The sequence below is a fragment of the Nesoenas mayeri genome (genome assembly GCF_963082525.1).
Source record: "Nesoenas mayeri genome assembly, chromosome: 14".
Taxonomy (NCBI): Eukaryota; Metazoa; Chordata; class Aves; order Columbiformes; family Columbidae; genus Nesoenas; species Nesoenas mayeri.
This window is the reverse complement of record NC_137556.1, coordinates 5,665,704-5,681,677: the sequence shown is the minus strand read 5'-3', so window position 1 is coordinate 5,681,677 and position 15,974 is coordinate 5,665,704.

Here is a 15,974-nt window from a genome sequence, read left to right as displayed (position 1 = left end):
ACACCAGGATTTTAGAGTTGCAGATAGTCACACGGTGACTATGAAACATGAACATTTTTATAACATGAGTAATAGAAAAAAAAGAGTATAAGTTAATGATAAAGTCAGCGCTGCCTCACGGAGGTCAGTTGCAGTTTTTGCACTGACAGCTGTGAAGCTGGAATTTGACCCTGCAAGTTTAACAGTGTGGCTGCGTTTTGTTATTAACGCGTTGGCTCAGTCAGCTGAGAATGAATCAATTCTGCATTAGCGCTTTCCAAACCTCAGAGGTGTTTCCACTGGAGTCATAGTCCCGGAGAAGCAAGCTTCAGCCTGAATCGGATTACGTTGTGCATGCGAGTCCATCCACCAGAACAGTAATTCCACCGTGGTGGTTCTGCTGTGCCTCTAATCCTGTTTTCCATGCTGTAACTCAGCTAAATTTTTTTTGCAGTTATTTCTGATTTAATTTGCTATGCTTGTTGCATCTTATTCCTCTGTCCTGGTGTGGGCAGAGCTATTGTTTTTTATGGGAGCCGGAGTAGGATTTCTTGTTTTCTATCTAGAAACTCAAAAAATACCCCCCGTAGAGCTCTCTGGTAACACTCAGCTCCAGTGCAAGACTGAAGAAGTCCAAGCACTTCTCGAAAGAAGCATCAGGGATGGTGACACTGCCATCGAACTTTGATAAGACCCATTCAAAAAAGGCTTAGAGCTCATGTTGCTACAGCAAATGACATCTGTACATGTGTGCCAACCCGATGTGACATGTCTTTGGATTTAAGGCAAGGATATCAGCGCCATCTAGTCAGCTAGGGAGCTTGGTGCAAAATCGTTTTAAGCAAAGGTGACACTTCTGGCATTCGTTGTGACAGCTGACCTTTCTTTAGATCATTGCACTCCTAATGGATCTCTTAACATAAGCGGCACTGACACATGACAGAAGTCCTTAGGCGTTGAGACGCTCTGCACAAGCTCATTAGATGTTACAGTCTACTGTCAGCTACAGTCAAATCCTGCAGCCGCTGCTGGGGAAACAGGGCATTTCTGCAGGTGATGGCAAGAATATGTCACCAAACTAGTAATCTGCATGGTCGGCGTGGCTTGGCAACTCTGTCAAGTGCTCTCAGCTGAAAAAATCTGCCCTCTTGGATTGGAAGGGACAGCTGTGTGAGAGAGCAGCTGGGGCCGAGACAGAGTTATTCTTTCCTGTGTGTCTCAGAGACATGGTTTCTGGTCATGCTGTGATGCTTTTCATACAGCCCCAGTAAGACACTGATCTGAAAGGTTATAGTATAGGGCTTGGCTTCCTATAGCTCAGTAAGCATGTGGCAGGTGTGTGGCTGAATGAATGTTAATGCATAAGAAATGTACTTAAAGGATTGGCTTGGGGCAGGACATTGCTTCATGCTCCCTCCAGAGCCCACCTCTAGAGTTATTTATGTGAATGAGAGTTAAATGTGTTCTGCTGGTGGAGTTTTGCTCCACCAGCACTACACCATATTTCACTTATTTTACCTCAATGCACTGGAGCAAATCTTGGCAGTGAATTTCTCCCTTCTTGCAAAAGGGACCTCCTGAGTTTTATTTCTCTAGCTTCTCTGTGAAGTTAATTTAGAAGGCCTCTCCTCTTGCCTTTAGAGGTCCTCCTTTAGCATGTCCTGCTGATCTTATGATCAGCAGGATGCACTGATTAGAGAAAAGCTCATTAGTCATGGGGAATATCTCTTTCAGTGTTGCTTGAAATTGCTTCTAAGATACAAAGTTATATCGCATCATATCAATCAGCACAATTAATCCACTCATTCTGGATTACATTGTAATGGTTTTAGGAACAGGAGAGTGACAGGGTGTTTAATCTGACACTTCAAGAGCTTTCCAATGACTGGCTACCCTCATAAACGTTGCTGTTAGCAGGGCTAGGGTGGTTGTTGAACCAAATCCTTTTGATATCTAGCTGGATGTCGTCTACTTCTGTGAAACTGTGAAGATTAAAGATCCAGAGATTGCCTGGACCATGTGTAACTGGTCTAGTTAATCAATCAGCTGTCATTAAATTAATCTTGCTGGATTAGTTGGGAAGCCCTGTTGTGGGCTGTACAAATTAAGGAGTGTTGGTTACACTATGGCTTTCTTCAGACTATGGTCAAAGCTCAGTGGGTATTCTAGGAATCCTATTATCCTGTTTGTGAGTCTTAAATATTATTTGTGGCAAGAGTAAAAGAATATTATTTCAATACCTGTCAGCTTTTTGCTTAACAGCGCCGATGAGAGATGAGTCCAGTTACCGAATCACAGAAACTGGAAAAGGCTGCAATAGTGATCGACTGAAATTGAAGCTATCATTCACAAATGCACTTTTAAAAGTTGAATACAATACACACAATGCACGTATTTTCCTTTGGTAATACTTGGGGATAAAACATGTAATTTCATATTTTATATTAATATTCATGTAGCCTTCTAATGTTCCAGGAGGGAAGAAGAGTTCAAAACTTTACAAACTCTTCAGGAGAGTTTATTTTTTTGATTCTTCTAAACAGATATTGTTTGACTTTACATTTACCTGGCATAGTCAAGGGCTTTTTACATTCGGTGGGGTGTGCATGAGCATGCTGCACCTCTAGAGCACATAAGATGAATGTGGCGATGATTTCCAGAATAGTTTGAAAGAAATATAGGTAGTTTGCTCTATGTTTCCACCTGTTCTAATAAATGTAGATCAGGTGCTAAGAAATAATGCAACTACCTGTCTATTCCTCAAGAGTCTAAAGTCATTAGTGCATTTCTCTGAATGAAATATGTTAACTTCATATCATGTTACAATACATCATGTTGTAAAACAACATGACAGTGTGTCAAGATGTGACAAACAACTGGTGCAGTGCATTAAGAAATTTAAATGAAAATTAGTTTAGACCATTTTTCTTCCCATCAACTGGAAGAAAAAGGGCTTGATCTGACATTTGTAGATCAGTTAAGTAACAGAGAGGATCTGCATATTTTTCCCCCTCCTGGCAGGTGGTTTGTGGTGTTGGGCAGCTTTGGACATGCTTAATTGACCATGATGATGGGATTCTTTAAGAACATAGTATGAGATTTTGGGGAAAGGAAAATGGTTATTTATTACTAACCTCAACTGCTTTTTGAGATGGATTTCAACAGTTTCAAGTAAAATATTTACATATATGTACACATAATTCTGCAGTCACCCCAAGCACTCTGTCATACTGAAATGACATATGGTTTCACAAGAGCTTTCAACTTGTCTTGCTTGATTTTCTAGTGGACTCTTTGGGTTCCATTTTATTATTGATTATTTGGGGAGTAAACAGACTTAGTTCCTTAAAAGTGATTTCCCTTTATTATAGTAAATAAATAGCAGAAGCTGATTTGTAAAATCATGTATTCTAGAAATTAGATCCAGCCAAGCTTATTATAGTAGACTAAGATAACTCCTGTTAGTACTATACTACAATGAAAAATGGCCATTTCTTAAATCTTCTGTGTTAGTTAAGGAACTAGGACCTTAGTTAAGATTCAGAACTCATGTCTGTTTCTGAGTCCATGACTGCTTAGTTTCATTAATGAAGTCTTATGAAAAGCTTCAGGAAAATCTTTAAAAAGGTAAAAGTTTTTGGTGAAGTTGGTTTCCAAGACTTTGTTGGCCCTTTGGAAGAATTTCAGGCTTGATTTTCCTTTATAGACTTTGTGCTGATATCCATTATGTGATTCTCATCTAGATACTTTATAATTTCGTTTTTAATTGACTTTGAATTAAGTATCCATTTTTTCATTCAAAATCACTCTCTTATCAAAAACTCCTTAGCCGGTCTAGATGGCACTTAATTTACCATTTCAGCAGTTTCTTGCAAGAATGATATTATGCAAGATATTTCAAATGTTAATATTTTACAAGCTTGGGGGGAAAGGAAGTTTAAAATGTAATTCTTTGAGAAACAACTTATTTCAGAAGTTAGTGGAAGGAGACAAACATCATGTTTGCACAAGCCTTGTTTCTTAAGGAAACCAAGCTGAAGACAGAAGGTCTCAAAACAACTGGACATCTGGTAAACTTCTGGTTTGGTATGGAATGACGTGGGAGCTAGAGAATTTAGTTTTACATCAAACATTTCAGAAGAATTTAAAGCAGCATCATTTCTTTTTATACATAGAACTGGGATATTTAACATTTAATGTGCTGTATTCAAAATGAAAAACATGCTTATTTATTTATAGTTTCTTGGTACTTGGACCTTTGAGATAGCTATAACTTTATCCAATGTTTTCCATCTCCCTCAGACAAAGGAACATCATGCCCTCTTTCTTATCATTAATTTAAATTGGATTAAGATCTGAAAGAAGGTCCTGAACTTTTTCTGAGTTTAGTGAGTGGTTGGGACAATAACCTCAATTCTGGGGAAATTCTTGAAGGAAAAAGTTCTCCAGGGCAGCTTTGTCCAAGTCTTTACAATAGTAATTGGGAACTTCATTAGAGCTGGTGAAGGACAAAGTGATCACAGAAATTTGAATAGCTTGTCCTTCCCCCAAGAATATGAAAAACTGTACTGCAAATGGCATTGCTGCTCCAAGACATTGGAAAATTGAGATTTACAGCATTTCAGTGTGGTTTTCAGTAGGCAGCCTCTCTTTTTGTGGATAAACATTTCACCTGCACCCATAAGCGCAAATCTAGAATTGTTTGTTGAAGTAGCAAATTTTTGGCTTGTTGCTTTGCAGGTATAGAATTGTAAGGGTAATTGAAGGGCTGAAGTTATTGTTCAGTCCTTTGGAAAATGCATGTTTTTGTGCACTCAGAAATGGCCATTTTCTAGTGCTTTGACAGCTACCTTTAATGTATTAGCCATAAAATAAAAGTTCATTCAGGTAATATATTGCATTGGATACTTTCTGGATATTACAAAAAGAGATAACTCTAGCCGCTGTGTGTTTTTTCTCAGTTGGTGTATTGAAGGCAGTGCAGCAGAATGGGACATGCTAGAGAAGGGCCAGGGAGTCCAGGGCATGTTGTTTCTTTTCAGAAGACCCCATGGAAATGCCTTTTCCAGATCTGCAAGAGTGCGAACAGGGTGAGCAGAGCCAAAGGGATGCAGCTATCGCCTGCTTGCCTTGGATGTTGTATTCCTAGACTTGGCAAAAATTTAGGCAGTTACAGCTTCATGGGTTGTACATGATGAAATTCACCAAACTACTTTCACATCCGACCTCTCCTAGCAGGACAGTCAAGTTTCTGAAGCACATTTCCCTCTCGCTGGGTTCTCTCGTAGGACTCCTACTGAACCAAGGAAGTCATCTTTGCAAGGACAAATTTGCCTGCAATTAAAGGGCAGAAAGATTGCACCTTCTGGTCCCTCTGACACATTTTTGGAAGAAAACGCAGTGAAAAACACCCTTGCAAATGTTTGGGTAATATTTGGAATAGATGGAGTGATTTGCCTGCAAATTTGTAAAGGTTCTCCCTTTTTCTCTTTGTCATTACAAGTGCTACCATGCAGAGTAGTTCAGTCCCTGTTGAAGACAGTCCCTAAATGTCAAACCTGAAAAGATACAGTTCTTTAATTAGCAGGGCCATTTTATTCCACGGATGTTCCTTTAAAGCTTCCCTAGACCCTATAATTTCTGCTCTGATAGATTGAGATTTTTTTAATGTTCACTTTTAAATGTCTTTGTTTCTTTTGTAATGGATTAAATGAAGTTTTAACAAGGCTTATGGTGAGATTCCTCATCATTAAAATAACAAATGGTTGAAAAGCTGCCTTCTGTCTTACAGAAATCTAACAGCATTACTGGACCATAATCCAGCTGGTAACTGATTGCTGAACAACTGCAAAACCTTTCATACTTTGAGATGCTATCAGTACCTAAAATACATTTTCATGAAGTTTATTGAGCAGCTTATTAGAGGAGGTTAAGGCAATAGAGCTTCACAAATTCCATTTAGCATTCAAAAATATTTTATCTGAAAGTTTGATTTTTCAAGTTTAATGGGTTTCTTTTCTCTCTTCTTGATATATCAAGGTAATGTTTTCTGAAAGATGCACAACATTTTCTGGTTCTCGTTTGGTGCTTTTTTGGTTCTAAACAGATTTGAGAAACTACAGGTGTTTGTAGCCTCCAAAGATGGACCATTTTGTTTTGTTCATATTTTAAGGGACTTTTGTTTTTGTTAGAAGGATTCTCTGGTCTCTTCCTGGAGCAAAGCACTAAAATGTTGCTGACATTACCCCAGTTATTCTGTCCTCATTTTACCACTTCCCTTAAAATCCTCCCCAGTGAATGTGGTCCATCCAGCTGACTTGCTCAGGGTTACGTCTTTCCCAGCTGGAGGCCCCGTTCTCCATTGCGTGTCTTTGATGCCATTCCTATAACATGAACCTGACACATTGCTAGGATTTCCTTGGGCCAAGGGGAGGGATTAGCTGATGCGGGGGCTGCACATTCTCCCTTGTTCCTAGAGAGAGAAGAAATGAAGGACACAGCTGCAGGAAAAGCACACATGCATCTTCAAGCAATTTCTGTCTGCCCTTATGGTTTCTTGGGCTTATGGGCACCCAAGCACAAGCTGAAGTTGTCCTGAGGCTATATTTGTTCGAATCACAGATTAGCAAGGAAAAGTGCTTTGACCCAGTGCATCTATTTGAGGGACAAGGCTGGAACAGAGTGCTGGGAAATGTGAACTTTACTATCTCTCTTTTTGACAGCCAGAGCCCCTCCATCAGCCTGGAAGCAATCAGTTGCAGCTCCTTCTCAGTCCATCTGTCTGTCTGGATCCCTTGATTGTGAGAACCACAGGCTGTGGACGCCCTTTTTAATCCATCCTATTTTACACAAATCAAAGCCTTTCTTCTTGCTACCACTATGGTCTCATCCAAATTTCTTTCCAGAGAGTGCCAGCCTGTTCTCTAGTTTAATCTTGTGATCAAGCCTTTTGTAGTGTGTTAGCAGCAGCATAAAACATTTCTTGACACATCTTATGCCTTCTGGACACTGAGTGCTTGACAGTGAGTTTTATGGATTGTTGGCAATGAGAGTTCTGAGTGCTCAGTTCACAGCTGAAGAATGACACCACACAATTTCCTTCTGGAATTTCAATTTTCCTTTTGAATTTCTTTTTATTTTTAATACTATTAAGTAAGTTTGTAATGTCCTATTTACATACTTGGCACACCAACAGAAAACCGGTGAAGGGGAACTTTGTTATTGTTTTTAATGTTGCCAGGGTATCAGGCTTACCATTCAGCTGACTGGATCCTATACAGTTCTGCCTATACAGAAATTCCCAAGATCCATATTAATCTTTCATCTCATTTATTTGTGCATCCTGGATGCACGCAGAAGAGCACCCTGTTACCCTGTGACTTTTACATTAAGTGTGTGTGCGTGGCTTGTTTTCCTTTGTTTTCCCCAGAACTGTAAAATCCCTTTTCAGGTGCACTGTCAGCTTACTGGAGGAGTATGTAGGAATTTCCCAAATCTCTTTTGAGCTGCGTTGTGTGCAGACTATAACGTTTGGTGTCGATGATTGATCCTTGCTACAGAAACGAGATCTGGTGTCAGAACTCAAAGGAATTTGGAAATCTAGTGGAACTAAACACAGTTTATTCTTTTCCTTAAACATGAAGAAACTGTCACAGCTCTGTAAATTTCTGTTACAAATACCCTTGAATTTTTAAAATTATTCTTTATTTCTTAGATATGCAGTGACTTGTACAGATGATTAAAAATATTTTTCACTGCATTCTGACTAGCAGATCTAGAGACATAAATGTTCAGGAATTTTCACCATCCAGGATTTACATGTAAAGCCATTTCATTAATTCGATGTTAGAGACCATAAACATCCTATTAAATTTTAATTGAAAGACTGCCTGTAACCATAAAGTATTACTCTAGGCTTGCCTTTCTGATACAGCAAAATGACAAAACTACAAAACAATGAGGTTTTGGATTTCTCAAGAGATGCTTTGAGAGCATTCTGTGTAAGCAAACTCCAAGGTCAGTGCAGTGCTGTTTTGGAATGCCTGTAAAAACAAAACTGGCAAGAGATCCTCAAAAATTAAAAATCTCTGCACACAGAAAATATGACATCCCTGTCTACTGTGATTACTTCAGTTCTGCAGGGTCATCATTCATTTCCAGTTATTCTCTTTGATTTTTCAGAGTTGTGCTCTCCGTGTTTCCTCCCCGCTGCCTGCCCACCCTCAGGCAGTCCTGGGAGAAGGGGCTCATTCAACTCCTTGGTCTTGCCTCTCCTCCCTTTTATTTCTCTGTCTGCCTTCCTGTCTCCTTCAGGTAACAGTTTTGACTTTTGCCTGTCTTCACCCACTATGTCTTGAAATGCAAAGGTGCTCAGCCAAAAGGGATAAGGTATTGGGGAGAAGAAGGATTTTCATTTCTGCCCTTTAGCTTGTGAAAGAATACGTAAGCTATACCAGGCTGGGAGAGGAAATCTATTGTAGGTACATATATATATATTTACTTATATAAATATATGTTATGGCAAATCACAGGCCTGCTGTGCTTTGTAGGTTTCTTGTCACCTCTGGCATGTCCCCATGATGGCCTTCAAATGTCAAACATCACTAGTTTTATCTCCTTAAAGAAACCTGGTGTATTTTGTTCAAAGCCTGAGTGCCATCTGATATCTGCTGTGCTGTGGGTCTCTGGGCAGTGGGTGAGTCCTGAGCAGCAGGTGGTGGTTGGTTGTTTCCAGAGAAGAAAACAGAAGCATTTTTATGTCTTTCCTAAAATAATTGTGAGCTGATGATTATTTGTGTGTTAAAAAGTAGGTTGCAGAGCTTTAAAAATCAGGGTTGTGCGTAAATATCAATTTACTGCATCTTTACAAAGGGGGAAATAGAGAATGGCCAAGGGATGACAGAAAGGCAACTAAGAAATGAAGGATTTGTGTTTAGTGAGCAATGGAGATACTGGAGGGCCTGAAATGAATCCAGTCCTGGGAAAGTACAATTAAGTCTTTGGCAGAAAGACTGTCTGACCTGCTTTTGGGAGTAAGGGCAGGGAGAAGAAAAGGGGACAATCTTAACAGCATCACCCCATGCTATTGCTAATCTCTTGAAAGCAAAGATAGCTGGAGACCTGGCTGAAACGCGACAGCTGCCCTGTCTGCAGTAGCTGGCCTAGGGCTAGGCTTGTGGTGAGAGGAGGAGGAAGTCACTGCTGGCCTATTAAATGGAAGTGTGTTTGTAAATCAAATTTAGAAATGGTACATGGTGTAGAAATTACACCTGAAGAAAAGACCTGTTAGAGCGCAAGATCTGAGTGTCCTCCATCTCTTACCTTGGTGCACACAGATAATATCCCTATTCACAGCACTGTGACATTTTCCTCTTAAAATCCCCGAAGCTTCTTGGCAGAAGCATCTCAGAGAGCCAGGCAATTACCAGCAACGGAGGAATTTGCATCTTTCAAGAAATGCCCCCTGAGGTGTGTGCTATCAATAATACAACAGCTGAGCTCTGCTGTTGTCCCATTCCCTGTTCCTGTCTCCTCCTCAACACAGCTGAGTAACTGTAAAGTACTTTTTGAGAACTTACTAGCCCGATTGCAGCTGGATTTGGAGACAGCTGATGTTGTTGCGGATTGCTGGCTGTATGTCCCATTCCTCTCCAGTGTCAGCCTCCTTTTGGTGAGCTAGAAGTCAGCCACTGGCTTGAGTGAAGAAAGGATCAGTCATCAAGCTTAGTAGTGTGAGGTCAACTTCTAAACATTTTGATAGATACCAGAGCATATGAAAATGGGCTGGTGGTGCATTCATCTCTGTTGAGGAGTCATCTCTAACTGTGCAGCTTTGCAGTGAGGAAAGGTGAATCTGGTAGAAATCAGAAAGAGACCGTGAGCTGAGAGTTACACATTGATCCTGCCCTATACATCAAGGCTTTGTGGTTTCTCTACATGGCATCCTGTCATCCCACGGGTCCAGAGAGACTGCAAAGAGAAAATGATGTGAATCTCATCTCAGCTACATCCCTGCCTGTCTCAGGCAGTTTGCCAAACCACTCGTCTCTGTCTGAGAAAGATGTTGGGAAAGGAGTGTGTTTCAGGTGCCTGTTACTCAGGACAGTTGTAACAAGCTGTGCATCTCTCACTCTTATTGATCATGCAAAATGTGTTAAGTTAGCCAGATACCCCCCAGATCATTATAATGCTCTAGCAGGTATAAGAAAATTGATAAAGGCATTGTTCTTCCTTTGCTACTTCCTATTGCACTGAATTCACCTTGTGTTTAACATCATTGCTGGGAACCAGTGGAGGATTATTGTAGTAATGAGGATAATTCCTGAAAAGGCTTTGTGCTGTTGAGAGCTATTAGTGCCTGAACTACAGCAGGGACTGTCCCAAAGTAGGTGGAATACACTTCCATGTGAACTTCTGAGCATGTATATCTAGGGCTTAATGTATAGAAATGCTTAATAGCATTAGTGACTCAGGAACATAATTTCAAGCCCATTTCTAGATGCTGCTGCTGTAATTGAGCATGCTCATTATTTATAGGCTTCCAAATTAAGCATTCATTTATGCTGTGTTTGGAATAAATGAAATCAACAACATGCCTTTTGGTGAAAGAGCCACAGATGCAAACAGAAGCATTCACGGCTTTCAAGTGTTGTGTTTGTTTACGTCAGTGAATGTGGACTGTTAGAACAACTTCCACCGCTGATTATTTTCAATTAAAGCTTCAGGGATTTTAGGAGGAAACTGTCACAATACTGTGATCAGGGATATTATAGCCTTTGGAGGCAAATTAGCTACCAAACTTTAAAACAACAGATTTACAGGATCTGTTTCAAATTAACTGCCAACTGGCCGTAAGCACCTCCAGCTCTTGAAGTCTGTCTCCACGGCTGGTGGAGAAGGTACTGTGAGTTTGCCCAAGCTGTCAGCTGAAGGCAATAATTTGCCTGGGAGGAGAAAGGGATGTGAATGAGTTTCTGAAGTGTCCTTCATGAAGTGTCCTTCAAGAATCTTTTTTTCCACCAGAATCTTCTCACTGCAAATGCTGGATGCAAACCCAGCTTGGGTCCAGCTCGTAGGTTGTCTCTCTCTCTCCAACAATCACCCCTGAGCAACAGGCAGCCCCCAAACTTTGCAGTCACACAGGAAAACAGGTTCGGATTACATTAGTTTATTCCAGGCAAACTGAAGATGCATTCTTAAGAAAGCCTGGTGGTACGGGATTGAAATAGAAAGGACTGATGGCTTTCAGGGCTGAAGTTCTGCAACATAGTATGATGCAAAGAAAATTTACATCTTGTCTTTTTGCACTGGACAATGCTTACTTTCTCTTTCCCTGAGCATTTAAGTACTCTGTGAATATATGATTAAAAGAAAATATGATAGTCGCCACTCCTTGAAGATATAAGCACCGTTTGTAAGATTTGTGTCTAGGGTGTAACCAGCAGAGAGAAATAATTTTTCATTCTTTACTATTAGATCTCATGCCACAGAAACTCCAGATGTTTAACAGCTTGTGTATTTATTTTTAAAGCAATAAACCAGCCACTTATTCCCACCAAAAAAAAAAGTCCTAGTAAATTTTGACAGTATTTTTATTCCTAATACACTACTGACTACAATTTCTTAAAGGAATCAAAGTCATTTGGCCACTTAATGTTATCTTTAGTAAATCTAAATAAAAGAAACTTGGGCAAGATCTCCTGTGATTATGGTAGATTTGTGCTTTCTTCTGTCACAGTCTGGGAATACAGGCATGAAGATGGTAAAGAATATTTTATTTCTCTTTTGCTCCAAAAGTAAAGTGTATGATGTGCATAATGCTTACTGACACAGACTGCTGCTTAAATTGGAGATGGTTTTAAACACCATCAGGAGTAGCCCTTGGTTAATATATAATGTTCATACATCATCTCAGGTACAAATATGCAGAAAGTATGGAGAAAAGATGAGTTGCTTATACTTTGGTGCCAGAGCCCAGTATAGTAATTGCCAGTAATTTGAAGGAGTAAATACCATTAGTGCAGCGATCATGTATTGCCAACAAAAGAAACAAGTACTGTGTGAGCACATGAATATTTAGGTGTTTTCCTGAAATAAGGGAGATTTTAAGTAGAAGCAAGCAGCATATTGGATATGGCCCATCACTTTGCAAATTCTAGATTGCGTCAGACTGAAACATACTGTATGAACTGCCTCTGCATTGGGATTTCTTTTCTTAAATGGGAGCCTGCAGGAAAATGAAGACTTTTCACAGAATCGCAGAATGTCAGGGATTGGAAGGGACCTGGAAAGCTCATCCAGTGCAATCCCCCCATGGAGCAGGAACACACAGATGAGGTTACACAGGAAGGTGTCCAGGTGGGTTTGAATGTCTGCAGAGAAGGAGACTCCACAACCTCCCTGGGCAGCCTGTTCCAGTGTCCGTCACCCTCACTGAGAAGAAGTTTCTTCTCAAATTTAAGTGGAACCTCTTGTGTTCCAGTTTGAACTTATAACAGATAACACTTGTTGCAATGATAAATCATAAACCTTAGCATGAGCAGCTTCATAAGAAGTTTATTCACCTTTGCACTGGGCTTTTTAACATTGTGACAGGATGCAATGACTGTATGTCATCCAACTTCTGATAGTTTGTGTGTTGTTTGATGCTTAAATAGTATAATGGTAAGAACAAAATAGAAACTGCAAGGGAACAGCGAACAACTAAAAGAAGCTGTTTGCTACCTTCTAAGTGGTGCCACCTATTAAGGCATCTCAGATTTGCTGTGTGTTTTACATGCCATGAAGGGAAACAGAACAAAAGACAGAATAGTGCACAGGTTCAGCACTGGCATGTTTAGGTGGAAGCAAAAGCAAAACACAAAATATTGGCTTTTTAGGCTTTTTGCATTGTCTGCCAAAAAGCCTCTTTGTGGCCCTGCTATAGCTCTTAGTTTCTCTTCATTATAAACTGGAATAGGTTAATTTCTCCAGCTGTGTAGACTGTAAAGCAATATCAGTAGTTTTATGTTCAAGTTTAATGCAGTAATCAGTCTTTTAGGGGATGATCGGCAATAAACAGCATGCAATATTTGAAGACAGATGCCCTACTATGACCTACAGTAGGGTGGTTGTGACAGAATAGCCAAAATGTTGTTAAAATGCTTAATATTTAATTTGAAAGTTATGAGAGGCATTATACTATCTAGCGATTAATATGGTCCCCACTGAGACAAACTATTTTTACCAGACACAAGTAATTTCTTCAGGCCTCTTGTCTTTTAAAAAACATGAGAAAAGCAAGCATTTTGCAAAGATTATGCATGAATATAAATCGTACTGGCACATAGACTCCCAGTTTGACCCTCTGTTAAGCTGTGTGACACAACTATGAAGAGTCACAACTCCACAATAGAGCAGCATAAACTCTAGGATTAGAAAACATCATTTCATATTTGTTTGAAATTAGTGGTCAATTTTGATTCAGCTGCTATTGTCATTATTTTGTGTTTGTTTTCTGTAAATGGTTCTATGCTCAAGCTTTATTAACAAAGTTATATCCAGAAAATGTCCAATGGGTGTTGAGCAAAATTATGACCCAGAAGAAGTCATTCTCACAGGTCTATGTGGGTGCATTTCCCTGGCTATGTGCACAGCTGGATTAATGCCTGTGTGCACAGTTCCTGTGCTGCTGCAATATTTGTATGTGTATTGGGGCACACAGGTGTTTTCTGTGTCTCACTACATGAAAAGCATATCAGAAAACTCTGATTTTTTTTTTTTTTTCACATGCAGAATTATCCTTGTTCATGAGCTTTTCTTGCTTTGTCTTCCCAGCAAGAAAAGATGCTGAGGGCAGGTAGTCACTTGAAATTTAGCAAGAAGTAATGCAAAATGTTTTCAAGGAATAGGCTGCAGAAAGTGATATAAACCACAGGTGTGGAGTAACTAGAGGCCTCTCGTTAAAGCATGCAAAAAATTGGTACAATTGCTGTTAGGTTGTCAACTGCTGTGGCTGCAGTTAATTTGTACTGCAAAAGCAATTCACGTTTCTAAGTGTGGAATAGCTGCTCAAGGTCTTACGCACCAGGTATCATGAGGCATTTCCTCTCCTAAGAAACTCTGGGTACCTTTAACCCAGCAGATTTAGATGTGACTCTATCTGCCTGCCTAAGGTCTGACCAGGATAAGCCAGCTCTAACCTTGAACAAGGCTAGACTCACCTGCGCAGGACAGTATCCAAGTTTGCACTTGAATTTGGGACCTATTGCTACACTGTTGTAGTTATTCAGTTTTTATCCCAGAGCTCGCATCTCACCAGATAGAAACAGCAGCTGTGGGGCTTAGGTCCTCCAGCACCTACCTCAGAATTGTACCTTTGGGCAGATTTCAAATATAGCTTCATTTTCAGGGGTAAGGGACAGAAAAATAATCACGTTAAAAGTGTTTCTTAATTAGCTGCATCTGAGTAAATCATTCACAGTGAATAATTAACTAGTGAATTTAGCCTGTCTCTTCTTTCTATCTTTTTTTTTTTTTTTAAACGTGTGTGTGTGCACAAAATGTCCTTGAGCAGATTGCAGGTTTCTTAACTTGCTACAGGAATGTGTTTGATATTTTATCTGCCATTTTTATGGGGTTGTTTGGAACAAGTCTGTTCCCTGCTTGCTTTAGTGAAACTTTTAAAGGCAGGAATTGAAGAATAGAAATAGTGCTCTCTGCAGGGCAATTTAAGGACCCATGCTAGGGGGAAAGGCATTAAGGAATTTATAAGATTTTAACAATTTTATTTTATAGGTAAAGCTCTTTTCAAGGTGCTAATTTTATATCCATACATAACAGACAATGGTATTTCCTTTGGTGAGGTCCTTTGTTTTGCACTTGTCTTACAAGAAACAGACTGCAGCATTGTACCAGGGAGCTGGGCATTTTGTAATAAGTGAAATGTCTATATTCCAAACCTGAAATTTATTTCTTTGATCTTCATGGCTCTTTTTCTATCTGAAATCTCCTGGCAGAATTAAGCCCATTGCTAAACAAAGAGCCTCACCCTGTGCAGAGTCAATGTCATTAGTCAGCCTACAATTGTCCTCCAGGACAGTGTTATCACAGCAACTGTTGTGTTGCGAGGACATCCAGCTGAATCTCGACAGGTTATTCTACTGAGAGGGTGGGCATTTGCCTTTTATTTGGGAAATCATCAGGTTTTGGGATTAGATACTCGCTGCCGGCTCAACCCATCTGTCTTTGTGGTGTTGCTTTTGCAGCAGCATCATCCAAATGTAGCAACTCCTCTTTCTTGCTTGCAGACAGACAGATGCAGCATATATACCTCCTGCCTGAATTAGCATAACATTTTGCATAAATCTCCTTGGTGCATATCACTGTGTATGGGCCCTGGAGCATAACCCAGTTGACTGGCAGTTTTGTATGGCTTAGTTGACACTGTAATTTCACCTCTTGCTGTGGGAGGCAGAGAAGAAGAAGAGACAACGAGGTTGCAGGTCTAGTGATATCTCTAGGTTGATGTAAAAAGCCTGAGGGGGTGGGGGGCAGACAGCAAAAGTGGGAGACCAAAGTTTCCACATTCAGGGTGGCAGCAGATCGTTCACCCCATCCCATTTGGGTTGGGAAAAGATGCTTCTGAATTCCTGGTGAGAAAAATTTTCCTGCCTTGGAATGGGGCTGCTGGCACTACTCTGGTGGAGACGTGATCCCAACTTCAGCCCTCTGAGCTCTGACTCGGAACAATATGGGCAAAAAATGCCCCAAAGCTGAAGTGCTCCTTGTTGAATTAGCATAATGTGAGGAAAAAATAAAGTAGGGCATTTGCTTTGTACACTGTAACTGGGCAGGGTATTTCAGCGTCCTGCTGGAGGTATTAGCCCTGTCTCAACCTGTAGCTGCTAAGAGGAAAGGCTCAGTGATAACGATTAATGAACGTTGTTTCTTACACAGGAAAACCCACAGAGAACAGCATATGGACTCTATGACAAGAGTGACTGTAGGGTGCTGGA